The following is a 15,345-nucleotide window of genomic DNA, read 5'->3' on the forward strand; positions in this document are numbered from 1 at the left end:
CATTCATTTCTTCTACCGTGTTGTGCAGCCATCACCACTGTTTCCAGATTTTTCCATCACCCTGAACAGAAGCTCAGCGTCTCCCGACACAGTAACTCCCTCTGCCCCCTCCCTCCCAGCCCTGGTAACTACTGATAGACTTTGGTCTCGTTACCAGTTGCCCTTGAGTCTGTTTTGACTCATGGCAACCCCATGTGTGTCAGAGTAGAACTGTGCTCCACAGGGTTTTCAATGGCTGATTTTTGGGGAGTAGATTTCCAGGCCTTTCTTCCAAGGTGCTTCTGGGTGGACCCAAACCTCCAACCTTTCGGTTAGCAGCTGAACATGTTAACTGTTGCCACCACCCAGGATTCCTTGGTCTCTCTATATTTGTGTATTCTAGATATTTCATGTAAGTGGGATCATGCAGTATGTGTTCTTTTGTGACTGCCTTATTCCGTTCCGTATAATGTTTTCAAGGTTCATTCAGTGATAGATTTTAATATATTTAATATTCACAACCACTTCATTAGCACTAACCAGACTTCACATATCCCAGAAGAGAGTGGTTTAGTTTCCCTTTGGATCTGAGAAAAACAAGCTTCAGAGAAGGTTCTGATAGTTAACATAGTTACCAAACCCTAGGCAAAGGGAGCCAGGGTTGTTGCTTTGAGGGCCACTGGCTATTTCCTAAGCAACTCATATATAAAGAGACTTAGTTTTTCAACCATTTATTCAATTGGGCCAGGTGAAAAAGGTGTGTCTGTAGGTCGGCCTGCCTACTCAGCATGTACTCTCTTTTGTTTTTTTTTCTACTTCATGGTGTCTTGTTAGCGTTGAATGAATCTTTTACTAGGGAAAACGCAGGAAATTGGAAAAATCAAAACCAACGGTAATTTTCATCAGGTAGGAGCTGGGTTATTGCAGGGGTCTGAGATGAGCAGAGGGCTCTAGCGCTCAAGGTCAGAGCAGGGGGAAGCATCTAACAAAGTGTGTTGCTGGGTACGGGCTGCAGCTGGGCTCAGTTACCCTTGGCCTCTCACAAGCGACCACTCTGAAAATAGCACATGCGGGAGGGACCAGAAACCCTGCTTGAGTCCCTCTGGTCTTGCTTGTTCCTTCTTTCCCCTTTCTTCTTATTGACAAACGCAGCCCAGGCTCTCCCTCACTCAGCCCTTCCATGCTAGGATTGGCTTTCGGCTTTCCCGGCCCAACATCCTGTGGACGCTGCAGTTCAGACAAATAGCAGGATTATCAAAGAGAGGAGCATGAATGAAAAACTGCTTTATGACATGCCTTCAAAGTGTCTTTTTAGAAGTTCAAAGGATGTGGAGAGGAGGCAGGGGAATCAAAGACAGTGGGGGAGAGCAATGAACTCTCCAAGGAATTATTGGGTTTTTCATTGTATATTTTCTATGACGCATGTGATGTTAAAATCAAAAGTCATCCCAGCCCCCAAGGGTTCTCTGTACGCAGAACTGAGGCAAAGGAGGCAACAACCCACCTTGCTGGCAGCGGTCCTTACCCTGGCATTCTAAGTCCCCAATTTTGTATCTGCATTTCCTGTTTAGACTTTGATCGAATATTTTGATCCTGGAAGACTGTCTAGAGATGAAGATTGAATGCTGCTGATGTTGTTCGATGGAGATGAATAATTTAGGCCGTACAGAAATTCCCCATTATCTCTCCCATTTAAAGACAAGCTAGAGTCCAGCTGTAGCAGTGGATATACAGAGCTTAGAAAAGACCTGGCACAGATCATAAGACCCCAGAGATTTCTGTTTGGTCACAAAGAAGGAGAACTGAGATTCAGCCTGAGGCTGGAGCTGGGTCTAATTAATATGCTGTTGGGAACTCCATTGATATTTTTGCATGAAAATGCCTTATGCCCAATCCACCCAGAATGTGTTGGCATCTATCACAGTGCCTGGCATATAGAGGATGCTTAAATGGAATGAATGAATGAATGAACAAATGAACAGCTTTCTTTTTGTAACCCTGGAGTAGATTCTTTCACAGGGATGTTTCCTAGTCTTCTTGGCCCAGAATACAAGGAAAGTCTTGGGGATGAGGTTTGAATTCCTATAATAGTTTAGCCTGCAAGAGACGTTCACTGCAAGGGACAGATACTCCAACTGAAACTGGATTGAGGTAGAAGGAATTTTGTTGATTAATATTGAAAACCCCAGGAGTAAATTTAACTTCTGGCTTAACTGGTTCAAGGGGCTCTGACTGTGTCCTCAGGGCTCTGACATACCCCCTGCATCTCTCAGCTCTGCTTTGCTGTGTGTTAACTCTGTTTTCAGGTGGACTCTCCTCTAGAGATGCCAAGACAAAGGAAGTACTGTTTGATGGGAAAGAACAGTCTCTGGAGCTAGAAACCTCCTCGGTTCAAATCCTCTGTCCATCACTTGCATCACCTTAGACAAGTCACTTAATATGTTTGTACCTCTCTTTCCTATTTTTTAACTGGGAAATAATGATGATGACAATGATGTTGACAGTATAGCTAAAGTTTATTGAGCACTTACTGTGTGCCTAGTGCTCTTCTAAGGCCTTTACATACATAAAGTCACTACTATCTTCACAACAATCTGTGAGGTAGGCACTATTACTTAGTCCCATTTGATAGACGAGAAAACTGAGGCATAGAAAATTTAAGTAACTTGCCTGTCACACAGCTAGCAAATAATGGAAGCAGAATTCAAACCCAGGCTCTCTGATTCTAAAGTCAATAATATTGACCCCCAAACTATGCCGCCTCATATAATAGAACTTACAACTCATGAGGTTGGTGTGGGGGTTTAACAAGATAATACATGTAAAGACACTTAAGGCAGTTTTTGGTGCATAAGGTTCATTCAAAAAAAAAAAAAGAAGCTGCCAATAGCTTTTGGCCTGTATTCTATTCTTTTTTTTTTTTTAAGCATTTTTTTTATAGTTATAAAAATATTGATAACACAAATGTTTGGCAATTCAACCTCTTTCGTGTATATAATTTAGTGACACCAATTGTGTCAATCATGTTGTACAACCAGGAGTTTATACCAACTATTGTGTTCTTTTTGTCTGTTTGTTTTGAGCCCTAGAGGCACAGTGGTTAAAAGCTCAGCTGCTAATCAAAATGTCAGCAGTTCGAATCCACCAGCTGCTCCTTGGAAACCCTATGGGACAGTTCTACTCTGTCCCCTAGGGTTGATATGAGTCAGAATTGACTCTATAGCAACGGGGTTTTTTTTTTTTTTTTTTTGATTTATTGTGTTTTTTTATTTCAATGACAATATATATATATTTTCCCCCAAGATTTCTCATTGGTTCTTTTTCACTGTATTCTAGTCTTTGCATAACCCCAGCAGAGAGAAATGATTCTTCTTCCTAAGAGTTCCACAAAACTTTCAGAACTGGGTCTTGTTGACTCTGATTGGGTCACATGCCCATTGTTGAACCAAACATTATGGCCAAGAGCTTACAATGTTCTGTCTAGCCAGGCTGGTTCATATGCCTACCCTGGAGCTAGGAGTATAATTGGTACCACCTGAACCAGATGGACTGGAACGTAAAGAAGGTTATTTCTTCAAAGAAAGCAGGTACAGTTATTATAAACGGAAAAATAAACAAAGCCCCCTATACCAAGTATCCGTGTTGACAACAGAGGCTGTCTGGATATCTCTGGCAGAAGCGGTATTGCAGCTGATGGACTAAAGGAGAAAAAAAAAAAAAAAAATTTTTTTTTTTTAAGGTGGTCTAAATCCTACTAACTCCCCCAGCATGGGGTAGCAAGGGAAGAAGTTGAATGGGTTTGGAAAGGAGTGCCATCTTTAAGACTCAACTCAATTTATAATTCAGGGTAGCACTCAGAGAGGTTGAGTCAGGAAGTCAATTGCTAGTTCATCTGAATCTGCAGGAAGGTGAATAGGACATAATTACCCAAATGGCATGTGGGCAGGCTCTGAGGCCATCTTGTAAGAAGTGCTAGGCAGGCACCCACAACCACTAATGATGCCCCTGAAGGCTCTGGTACTGCTCAGAGATGGCGCCACCAGCCCCGAAGTTGCCATTTCCATGGTCCTGGGTGAGTCAGGCAGGGCTGAAAGAGGACTCCTGCCTGATTCACCAGTCCCACTTCCTCCACTTCCTGGAGGCCCCCACGCACGCAACCACCCCATCCAGGTTAGCACTGACCAGAGGGACCAAAATTAGCTTCCGAGGCAAAATGGAATCTTAGCTGAAGATCCTGTGGGTGGTAGATGAATTACAAAGGGGACCAAAGGTACAGACATTAGTTCACCGGTTCCTATTTAAGTCCCTACCACCTTCCACTTACTGGGCCAACTATTGCTAGTTAGGATGGAAATGTGAGTGTGTGATGGACACCATTGCCACAAAAATAAGTTGATGGTAAGGGCTCAGTGCTTTCTCACAACTGTTTATATGAGTGTATGGGCTTAGTGAGATCTGGATTATTTCCCATGCTGTTATTCCAAAGACTTCTCCATCTCCTACCCTACCCTACCTTATCCTCTTCCTTGCATTAATGACCTTGACAAATAATTTATTAAAAAATGAGACCATCAGTTCTTTGCCGAAGCCCCAGAACCATCTCCTCCTGCAAACACCGGGCACTTAATTTACAATATTTCTTTCTCTTTCTCCTCTATACTACCAGTCTGTCTTTTCTGACTCTTTCCTTTACATCTGTACAAAAATTACTCACCTTAAAAATAATTATCTTCCCTCAACTTTCTACTACCCCTTTAATTATGCCCTTTCTCTCCACCAAACGTCTAATGAGAAGTGTCCTCATTATCCCCACTTCTCAATTCCTGTTACAACCTTGTTTCTGCTCTCGCCACACCACTGAAACTGCTATTCTAGGCTCACCAACAATCAACTCTGAGGTCTCCAAATGTTTTACATGGTTCATCCCTATCTCGAGAAAAAAAAAAAGAATATACGGATAATTACGTATAAACCATATGCATATATTAATGTATAAATTGTGTTATGTACACTATAAAATACACACTAATTGTATGTTTTAAAATATGATGTTGTAACTTCACAAGGAGGGGAAGAGAATCAAGATCAACAGCCCAAGGCTGATTCCTATGAGGCAGAGGTCAGACATATTTCTCCTCTCCGCCATCTTTACTAACTCTGACACCAACTGTCCCCCCCACAGCATTCTCTACTTCTCTGCTGGGTTCGATAATTCATTGCAATGGCCACACAGAACTTGCAAACAATATTTACGATTATGGGGTTTATTAGGGAAGTAACAGGTTACAATTTAGGTTCAGGAACACTCAGGATACAGTTCTTCCATCAGCATCGCCTCTGCCCAGCTGTGCTCACAGGCATACCTCTCTTTGGCCCCTCTGCCTCTGCTCTGCTCTTTTAGCTCTACCAGTAAGTGCCCAGAAGCATTGCACTCTGCCAGTAAGCCCTAGCCCAAAGGCACTCAGCTTTCTTGCTCTGTGGGCTGGGAAGTCCACTATGCCATCTCCTGCTGGTCTCTCCTGTTGCCATTTCTCTGCCACTGCTTCTTGCCATCTTCAGTTACATCTCTCTCTCTCTGTCTCCTGATTCCAGGAGATTTTCAGCCCAGGGATCCTAGGTCCAAAGGATGTGCTGATTCTTCTTCCTTGGTGATTGTGGGATCATCTCATTTCCGCCTCTGGGATGGCTCGCTTCAAGCCCAGTGTGATGGCAAAAACTGACCAATCCCTTTGGTGGGCCACAATTACCCTATCTGCGCAGTTCTGCCCAATCACCTGGGTGGGAGTGAAAAGACTATGATGAGAAAGGCCACACAAAAATGATCCATTGCACTGCAGATATAAATATAGAAGCTTGAATATTTTTCCTAATGGTTAGTCTCTTGTACCCTTCTTTGGTCTAATTGTTTTTGTTAAATGTTGTTGATTCAGCTCCAACTCATAGCGACCCTATGTACAACAGAATGAAACACTGTCCGGTCTTGTGCCATTCTCACAATTGGTGTTGTGCTTGAGCTCGTTGTTGGTCTAATTACTGAGTTTTGACGAAGTATAGTCTTGTAACTACCACCTGATGATAATATAGAGCATTTCCTTTGGGTTGGGGCTGAGTTGGGTGCCCTTGAGTCAATTCCGACTCACAGGGACCTTGTAGGACAGAATAGAGCTGCCTTCTAGAGATTCCTAGGCTGTGATCTGTAATGCTGTCCTGGAATGCTCTGTTCATTTTTTTCAGTGTTGTTTTTTTTTTTCTTTTCTATCAGTGTTTCATTTTGGATAGTTTCTTTTATTGCTATGTCTTCAAATTCATTAATCTTTTTTCTACAGCATCTAATCTGCTCTTAAAACAACCAAACCAGTTGCCATCAAGTCAATTCCAATTCACGACGACCCCATATGTGTCAGAGTAGAACTCCTAGCTCCATAGGGTTTTCAATGGCTGATTTTTTGAAGTAGATCACTAGGCCTTTCTTCTGAGGCACCTCTGGGTGGAATTGAAACTCCAACCTTTTGGTTAGTAGCCCAGTACCTTTTGCACCACCCAGGGACTCCATATGGCCCACAAACCTAAAATATTTAGTATCTGGTCCTTTAAGAAAATGTTTGCCGATATCTGGTCTAAGATAATTTGGGTTCAGTATTGAAACAATACCTTCCTGAGTGGTCTAACTGATACTGCCTGTATTAGGAGGTCTTTCCACTCTGGTTGGTTGGAACATGACCTATCCTTGGGCCTGTGTGAGCTCTGGGGATTGTTGCACCTACTTTATTATCCCTCCCTGCCTTGTGGCCTGGAATCTCTCTCTAGACAATAAGCCAGGGCATTCTTAGGGCTCACCTTGTTTATTTCCTTTCTCTCAAGGAATCACTGTCTTGTGCTTTCTGTTGTCCAATGTCTAAAAACTACTGTTTTATGAATTTTGTATGTTTTTTTAGTTGCTTAAAGTGGGAGGGTAAATTGGTCCTTGTTATTCCATCCTAACTGAAAGTCTATACCCCTCAATTTTGTAAGTTTTTTTTCTTTCTGTTTACAAAAAATGTTATGTATTCCTTATTTATTGGTTTCTCTGCAATGTTGGATCTCATTGACCATCCCTGACTTTTCATAATGATTCCACTCTAACAATAAATATTTCCTCTACCTGTGATCTAGTACTTCTGTTCTTCTTTATTAACTCTGCCTCCTTTGTCTACCTCAAATATTAGGATACCTGGTAGTACCAGTCCCGGCTTGCCGCCTTTCCTCCCTCTTCCTGTAGCTTCAACTACCACCTTGAAAGGGATGCGGTGAATGCTTAAGGATTGTCTGTGCTATCTAGAGCTGCTATAACAGAAATGCCACAAGTGGGTGGCTTTAAACAGAAATTTATTTTCTCAGCTAGGAGGCTCAAAGTGTGAATTTAAGACTCTAGCTCTACGGGAAGGCTTGCTCTCCCTTTAGGCTCTGGGGCAGTTCTGTGTTCCTTGGTTCCTTGGTGATCTCCACTTGGCATCGATCTTCCCCAGTTTGTCATTGCTTCTGTGCCTACGCTGCTCCTTTTATATCTCAAAAATGATTGGCTTAAGACATACCCTACACTGATATAGTCTCATTAACCTAACAAAGAAAACCCTATTCCCAGAGGGGATTATATCCACGTACATTATTGATGTTAGGAGCCTTCAAGTCCATTTCAACTCATACTGACCCGATGTGACACAGTAGAACTGCCCCATAGGACTTATTGGCTTTAATCTTTATGGAAGCAGATCGCCAGGTCTTCTTCCCGTGGAGCCGCTGAATGAATTTGAACCCTCAACCTTTCAGTTAGCAGCTGAGTGCTTAATCATTGTGCCACCATGGCTCACTATCCACATATATCGGGGTTAGTATTTACAACACGTATTTTTGGGGAATGCAATTCAATTCATAACAAGGATTTAAAGTACAGCTTGAACTTGACTGAAATCCTGGTTCTATGATTTGCTGTGATATGGGCACACTCAAGCTTTCTGGAAGTTAGTAAGAATAATTTTTAATATTTTTTGACCTCTTAATATATACCTGCCAGTGGGCTATGTACTTCATATATATATATCACCTCTAATCCTCCACAGGAAACCCTGGTGGTGTAGTGGTTAAGTGCTACGGCTGCTAACCAAGAGGTCAGCAGTTCAAATCCGCCAGGCGCTCCTTGGAAACTCTATGGGGGCAGTTCTACTCTGTCGTATAGGGTCACTATGAGTCGGAATCCACTCGACGGCAGTGGGTTTGGTTTTGGTTTTTGTAATCCTCCACAACAATCCAATGGAGTAGATACTTTTGTTATATCCATTTTACAAATGGGGAATCTGAGGTTCAAAGATGTTAGGTCACTTTTCCCAGGTGGACAAGTCAGAATTTGGACCCAAGTATGTGTGATTAGACTAGGGTGACCCATTCTGTTTTGCCTGAGATTTTCCTGGTTTTAGTATTAAAAGTTCCATGTACTGGGAAATTCCTGAGTTCTGGGCAAGCTGGGGCAGTTGGCCACCTCAGTAAATTGCTCTCCCTGGACATCTTCTTGACACCCATTTCATACTTTCTGTATGCCTTAAGGGCTGTAAATGAATGTCAAACATTTTACATGGTGCCTGGTACATAGTAAGCATTTAAAAGTAGGAGCTGTTATTACTCATTCTAAACCTCGTGAATATATTATAGCAGATACTTGTTATTCTTTTTGTCTGCTCAACATCTGAACTGCATTCCTCCGTGTGGGAATCTCCCGCCTTATGAGGCAGGACCTATTCCTACTCCAGAGACTGCCAGTGCCAGAGGCTAACTCTCCATCCAACATGGCAGCTAGAGCACAGGCACATGGCCCAGGCCCCACTGGTCAGATTCATGGATCCAGACTCTGACCAGCAGCAGGGAAGTGAAGAGGCAAAGCACACGCTGATTCTACCCCGGTGAGGATGGCAGTGGAGTGGCGGCCACATCCACATTCTTAGGAGCAATGGCAGTGCTCTGGAAGTGGAGGCCCGAGTCAGGGCTGTGAACTGCAGTGGAGTCAGCCAGCAGTTTCTCACTGGACTAGGTCCAGAATGAATTTGGTGCTTGCTCCTGGTTGCTGAGGCTTCAGGTTCTCTGGCTGTTCTGGAAATTCTATGAGCCACCAGATATCCTGTAGTAATTTCCTTATCTGCTTAAATTAGCCGGAGTTGGTTTCTTTTCTCTGCAACTGAAAGCCTGATGGATGCATATTCCATCTGGATGTTGTGGGCACTCCAAACTTAATGGGTCCCAAACGGAACTCATTACCCTCCCTCACAGACCTACAAGTGGTGTCTTGTCAATCTCAAGCTGTTACTCAGCACTTACTGAATTTATGAAATTAGAAACCAAAGAGTTGACTTGGAGTCCTTCTTCCTGAAACCCACGGCCCTCTCGATGTTGACCATGGAGGGTAGGTCCCCTCTGGTTTTTCCTCTGTGTCTTCTCTGCCACTGCCTTCACTCAAGCCCCCAATACCTCTTGCCTTGATCATAGCATGGCCTCGAGTCTGGTCTTCTTCCTGTCATTTACCCACAGGATACAGAGCAGGAAGTAGAAAAGGTCTAGCGTGGCTTGTGAGAGCTGGACGTGAGGAAAAATTGTAGAGAGGAAGCTGGTTGAGTGATTCAGACAGAAGAAATTCATGCCTGGGATGGGAGAGAAAAAAACTTGTTTCTCCAAGGACTTTAAAGGAGAAAGAGTAAAAAATACTCTGATGCTCACATGTGGCCTCTTGATCCTTAACAGTACTTGATAGAAAAAACGTGAAGTAGCTTCATTGCACACCCAGATTAATATTTCTGGGAAATGATTGTATCAGTCAACATCCAACCAGAGGAGAAAAACCAGTAGGAAATATGTGTATATATTAAGAGATGTATTACAAGGAATTGGCTCGTGTAATTGTGGGAGCCTGCTAAGTGACTCAGAAATCCATAAGACAGGCCATCAGGAAGGAAAGATCACAAGCAGGTTGGAACCCAAGGACCGAAGCTCACGTCCACGGGCATGACTGAAGACCCACTGCTGTGGGAGTCATTTTCGCTGGAACATCTCAATCCCTTTAAAGCTCACCTGATTAGGTCAGTCCCACTGAAGATAATCTCTCTAAAGTCAACCGATTAGGGACTTTTTAGTTATGTCTGCAAAAATCCCTTCACAGCAGCACCTAGATTAGTGTCTGATTGAATAACTGGGAGAAGGTGTATATATGCTACAAAATGGCACTGCCCCCTTTCCGTCATTGTAGTTTAGTTGTGACACCTAAAAATTATCACAGTGATGCACTGAATATGAGTTTTAGTGCAACTTCTTTTTATTTCTAGCAGTTGGAGTGATGAGTTCTGGGGGAGTGAAGTCACTAGGTTTCACATGGCTATCTTCCTATCAGTCCCAGTTTCACTGAACTCCCACCTTTTCTTGGAAATCCTAGAGTCACTGTTCTGTTCTTAACATCTTCTCCCTGTTGTAGTGTTAACCGTTTGTCATACCCAGAGAGGGGTTACGAAGTCTCCAAACTTTTGTGGATTGAAGTTGTTTTTCAGTAACCACAAGGGCTTAACAGGGGACTGTTGAGGGATAAATATCGGCACCCGGAGGGTAAACTTGGGGTACTGAGAATTACTAAAAAAATGTTTTTAATAATACAAGCAAATGCATTTAAAGGACTTACTATGTGCCAGGTACCACTGTAAGTGCCTTCCATAATTGACACATATACATCCTTATGACAACCCTGCGAGAAGGGAACCTGGAGCACAGAGAAGATAACTCTAGTAAGTGATGGTGCTAGGGTTCAAACCCAGGCATTCTGAAGCCAGAGCCTATGCGTTTAACGCTCACACCGTGCTAAGTCTCAATATGGCATGGAGATCAGTCATTTCTATGTAAGACCCCTACTTTTTTGAACAGATCAGGGTCTGTACAAGGACCACATGGGAACTAGTGGTCCTTGATTGTCTGGTGGCAGAGGGGCATGCTCTCTTGTTGGGAACATTAGTGTCCCTTTTAAGCCCTGGAACTTTGGAACTACACTTCCAGAGCTCCAGTCCCTCTGGCCGTTCTCCTGGGGTATATTCCACCCAGGTCCTTCCAATTGTCTAAACCTGAGTTGTACAGATTCCCACTTGTCCCACATTCAGGCTTAGTCTGCAGAAAGTCTCCCAGATTTGTGTTCTGAGATCTCAACTATATCTCCAAGCTGGATTAGACCTTCCCACAGAACTTTCCTATTGGGCTCTGGGCCTCCCATTCATTTATTCATTCATTCATCCCGTCAACCAACCAACCAACCAATGTTTGAGTGTCTATTATGTACCAGATATTGTGCAGGCTACTAAGGATTCATCTGTTAATAGGACAGACAAAATCTCAGTGACTTCAAAGTGATTGCAGTCCCAGGTGCTACAGAAAAACCCTGAAGAGGAGGATTGCTCATTTAATTGGAAAGCTGGGCCCCTCTGCCTTGCATGCAGTCATTCTTCCCCATCCACAAGATATGTGTGTGTGTTTCTCCTTTTATAGGTGAATGCATTAAAACAATTTTACATCAGTAAAAGACCCCCTTCATCATCCTTCTTGTCCCTTTTCTCCCCTTCCCCATCCAACTCACTTACCCAAAAGGAATTCCTGCTATCCATTTAGTATATACCTTTTTCCAGATCTTTTATATATAAATATAAATATATTGGGTGGCACAAATGGTTTGTGCTTGACTACTAACCTAGAGGTTGGTGGTTCAAACCTACCCTAGTGGCTCCACAAAAGAAAGGCCTGGCAATCTGCTTCCATAAAGACTATAGCCAAGAAAACTGTATGGAGCAGTTCTACTCTGTAACGTGTGGGGTTGCCATAAGTCAGAATTGGCTGAACAGCAATAGGTTTTTTTTTTTTGCTATATCGTGGATGGATGAGTGAATGAACCAGTTTTCACATATGTTTCTCCCCAAAATACCTGGTGCTCCCCTTGATTTCTGTATCCTCCCCAGGCAGAGCAGCTAGGCAGACAAGAAGAGATTCCTGGTCTTCCTTGTGAACCTCCTGGACTGGCCATGGACGTACAGCTTGCAGCCCCTGATGCCTATGCATGCCTCAGGGCCACTACAGACAGGATTGGCTTCTCTGGTATCCTAGGTCAGGGCTGTGCTCTCAGCTGGAGCTCTCTTGAGTGTTTGTTGACTGAATGTACAATGCATTTATTAGAGGAGAACTACTCCTTGCCCTGGGACTTGAGAGAAGCTGAGGGCCTCCCAATGGCCTCCATCCCTAGCATTCCATTTGAATTAGTGGAAATTCAGCCACCACTTTTTGAATGGTTCCAGATGTGCCAGCTTGGGGAGAGCAAGATAGCTGGAAAGCCAAGATTAAAATTAAAAGTTAAATTAAGCTTGGAGTGAGGGATACAGTTACCATCACCTAAGGACCCAACAAGGGGAATGGCATCATCATGGGATGCCTTGGCTTTGTTGAAAACGGTAGGCTTGACTATGTCTTGACAAAAGAAGTGGTGTGCTAAAGCCAAGTCATTAACCTTGCCCTTGGCTCAAATGTTGGTGAGTTTTAAAGGCTCAGAAGGACGAAGACAGAAGCAAAAAAAGGAAATAGTCTACACAGTTACAGTGAAGAAGAGAACAGTTCACTGAGAGATCTGAGGGCTAATTAGTCTCCAGAAGGATATTTCAAAGCAGAAAGCTGCCAAGTGGCCACACAGAGATTCTGTCATGGGGACTGTGAGTCACTGGGGATGGCTCTGAGAGATGGTCCTGTAGTGGTTCAGATGCCAGATGAAAGAGTATCACGTAGGGCTTTATGGGGATGGAGTGGATGATGTTCGAGGAAGAAATATTGGGGGGAAATGAGCTTCTGGCTTGATGTGGCAAGTCAAACATGTAGACTGCATGTCTTACTCAGGAATGAAGTAGCAGCTTGATATGACATAACCATGTGGCAGACAAGGCCGCAAAGTCAGAGCTGCAAAAAGCAGAGGTTTGATTTGAGAATGAGAACAAGACAGGATTGTAAGGCTGGGGGATAGGATGAAATCAGAAACTTGCTCTAATTATTTGTCCTGGATTTAGGGACAGTTGCTCAGCATGAAAGGAGCCCTAGTGGCCCAGCGGTTAAGCACGTGGCTTAAGGTTGGATGTTCAAACCTACCCAGTGGCTTTGCGGGAGAAAGATCAGGTGATCTGCTTTCGTAAACATTGCAACCAAGAAAACCTTATGGAGAAGTTCTACTCTGTCCCATGGGGTAGTTATGAGTCGGAGTCGACTCTGTGGCACCAGTAGCAACAACAGCTGAGCATGAGGAGTTCGTATTGGATATCTGTGTGTGGACATTCACTGCACGTCATCAGAAAGTGGAGAAAGAAGATACCAGAATTGTTACGAGCCTAGGGCCTTGTGATCAGACAAGCTTCAACACTTTCTGTAAGCAAGTTATAATCTTTCCAAGCCTCAGTTTCCTCGTTGTAAAGACGAATAAAAATGCCTACCTACTAGGGCTGTGAAGGGACTAAATCAGGAAATGCATGTAAAGGGTTCATGGTAAATGCTTACTAAATGTTAACTATAATTATTACAGTGAAGCAATACCATTTGTGTCCTTATGAGGAGAAAGGACATTTTTAGTTTCTCAAGTCAGAAAGAATAGGCAAGTGGAGAAGGAAATAAATAGAACACAGGTGCAGTCAAAATGGCTTGGGACCCTAGTTGTGCAGAAGGAAATATAAGAAAGTGCTCAAGTGTTCACTGAGTCAGGCGGAAGAATTAATAACGTGGGAATGGGTGGGTTGAAAGGGAGAAAGAGAAGGAAAAGGAATGAATTTTAAATTCCTATTTACCCTGACTGTCACTAGCCTGTGTAAAGCACCCACTATGTGCTGTGTGCCCCATTAGGTATGAAATTCCGTGGAAATAGATGGTTGGCCCCTGCTCACATGGAGTTCACAATCTAAGTCAGCAGGGTTAGCAAACTGAGAGTAGCAATGATACGAGAATTAAACACAACAAATCCAGCTGAGGTCTGATTCTATCCAACTGAAGGCCAATGACTTCAGGGACTTTATCTGTAACTCTGACAGAATTCGAGTACTTCTTTTTTTTTTTAATCTAGAACATTTATTGCACAACTAAGTATTGAAATCCTTAAGATGAACTGGATGCTGCAACAGCTGCCCTCTTTGGTTTAGGTGTTCCTTTCCGGAATCCATGCTTGAATCTGTATACAATTTTTATTTATTTTTTCTTTTTCTTAATGTGCTTTAAGTGAAAGTTTACAGTTCAATTTCTCATACAAAAACTTATACACGCATTGTTATGTGACCCTAGTTGCTCTCCCTGTAATGTGACAGCGCACTCCTCCTCTCCACCCTGTATTTCCCGTGTCCATTCAACCAGCTCCTGTCCCCCTCTGCATTTTCATCTCACCTCCGGACAGGAGCTGTCGTGATAGTCTCATGTGTCTACTTGAGTTAAGAAACACACTCCTCACCCGTATCATTTTCTGCCATATAGTCCAGTCTAATCTTTGAAGAGCTGGCTTCAGGAATGGTTTTAATTTTGGGCCAACAGAGTCTGGGGGCCATGTCCTCTAGGATCCCTCTGGTCTCAGTCGCACCTTTAAGTCTGGCCTTTTTACTAGAATTTGAGTTCTAAACCCCACTTTTCTCCTGCTCTATCAGGGACTCTGTTGTATTCCCTGTCAGGGCAGTCATTGGTTGTAGGTGGGCACCATCTTGTTCTTCCAGTCTCAGGCTGATGGAGTCTCTGGTTTATGTGGCCCTTTCTGTCTCTTGGGCTCATATTTTCCTTGTGTCTTTGGTGTTCATTTTCCTTTGCTCCAGGTGGGGTGGGACCGATTGATGCACCTTACATGGCTACTAGCTAGCTTTTAAGACCCCAGATGCCACTCACCAAAGTGGGATGCAGAACTTTTTCTTAATAAACTTTGTTATGCCAGTTGACCTAGATGTCCCCTGAAACCATGGCCCCCAGGCCCACTGCCCCTCTACTCTGTCTCTTGAAGTATTTGGTTGTCTTCAAGAAAGTTCTTAGCTTTTGGTTTAGTCCAGTTGTGCTGACTTCCCCTGTATTGTTTGTTGTCCTTCCCTTCACCTAAAATACTTCTTGTCTACTATCTAGTTAGCGAATACCCCTCTCCCTCCCTCTCCACCCTCATAACCATCAAAGAATGTTTTCTTCTGTGTTTAAGCCTTTTCTTGAGTTCTTATAATAGTGGTCTCGTACAATATTTGTCCTTTTGCAACTGACTAATTTCACTCAGCATATTGCCTTCCAGATTCATCCATGTTATGAAATGTTTCACGGAATTATTATTGTTCCTTATTGTTG

The sequence above is a fragment of the Loxodonta africana genome, chromosome 2 (genome assembly GCF_030014295.1).
Source record: "Loxodonta africana isolate mLoxAfr1 chromosome 2, mLoxAfr1.hap2, whole genome shotgun sequence".
NCBI lineage: Eukaryota > Metazoa > Chordata > Mammalia > Proboscidea > Elephantidae > Loxodonta > Loxodonta africana.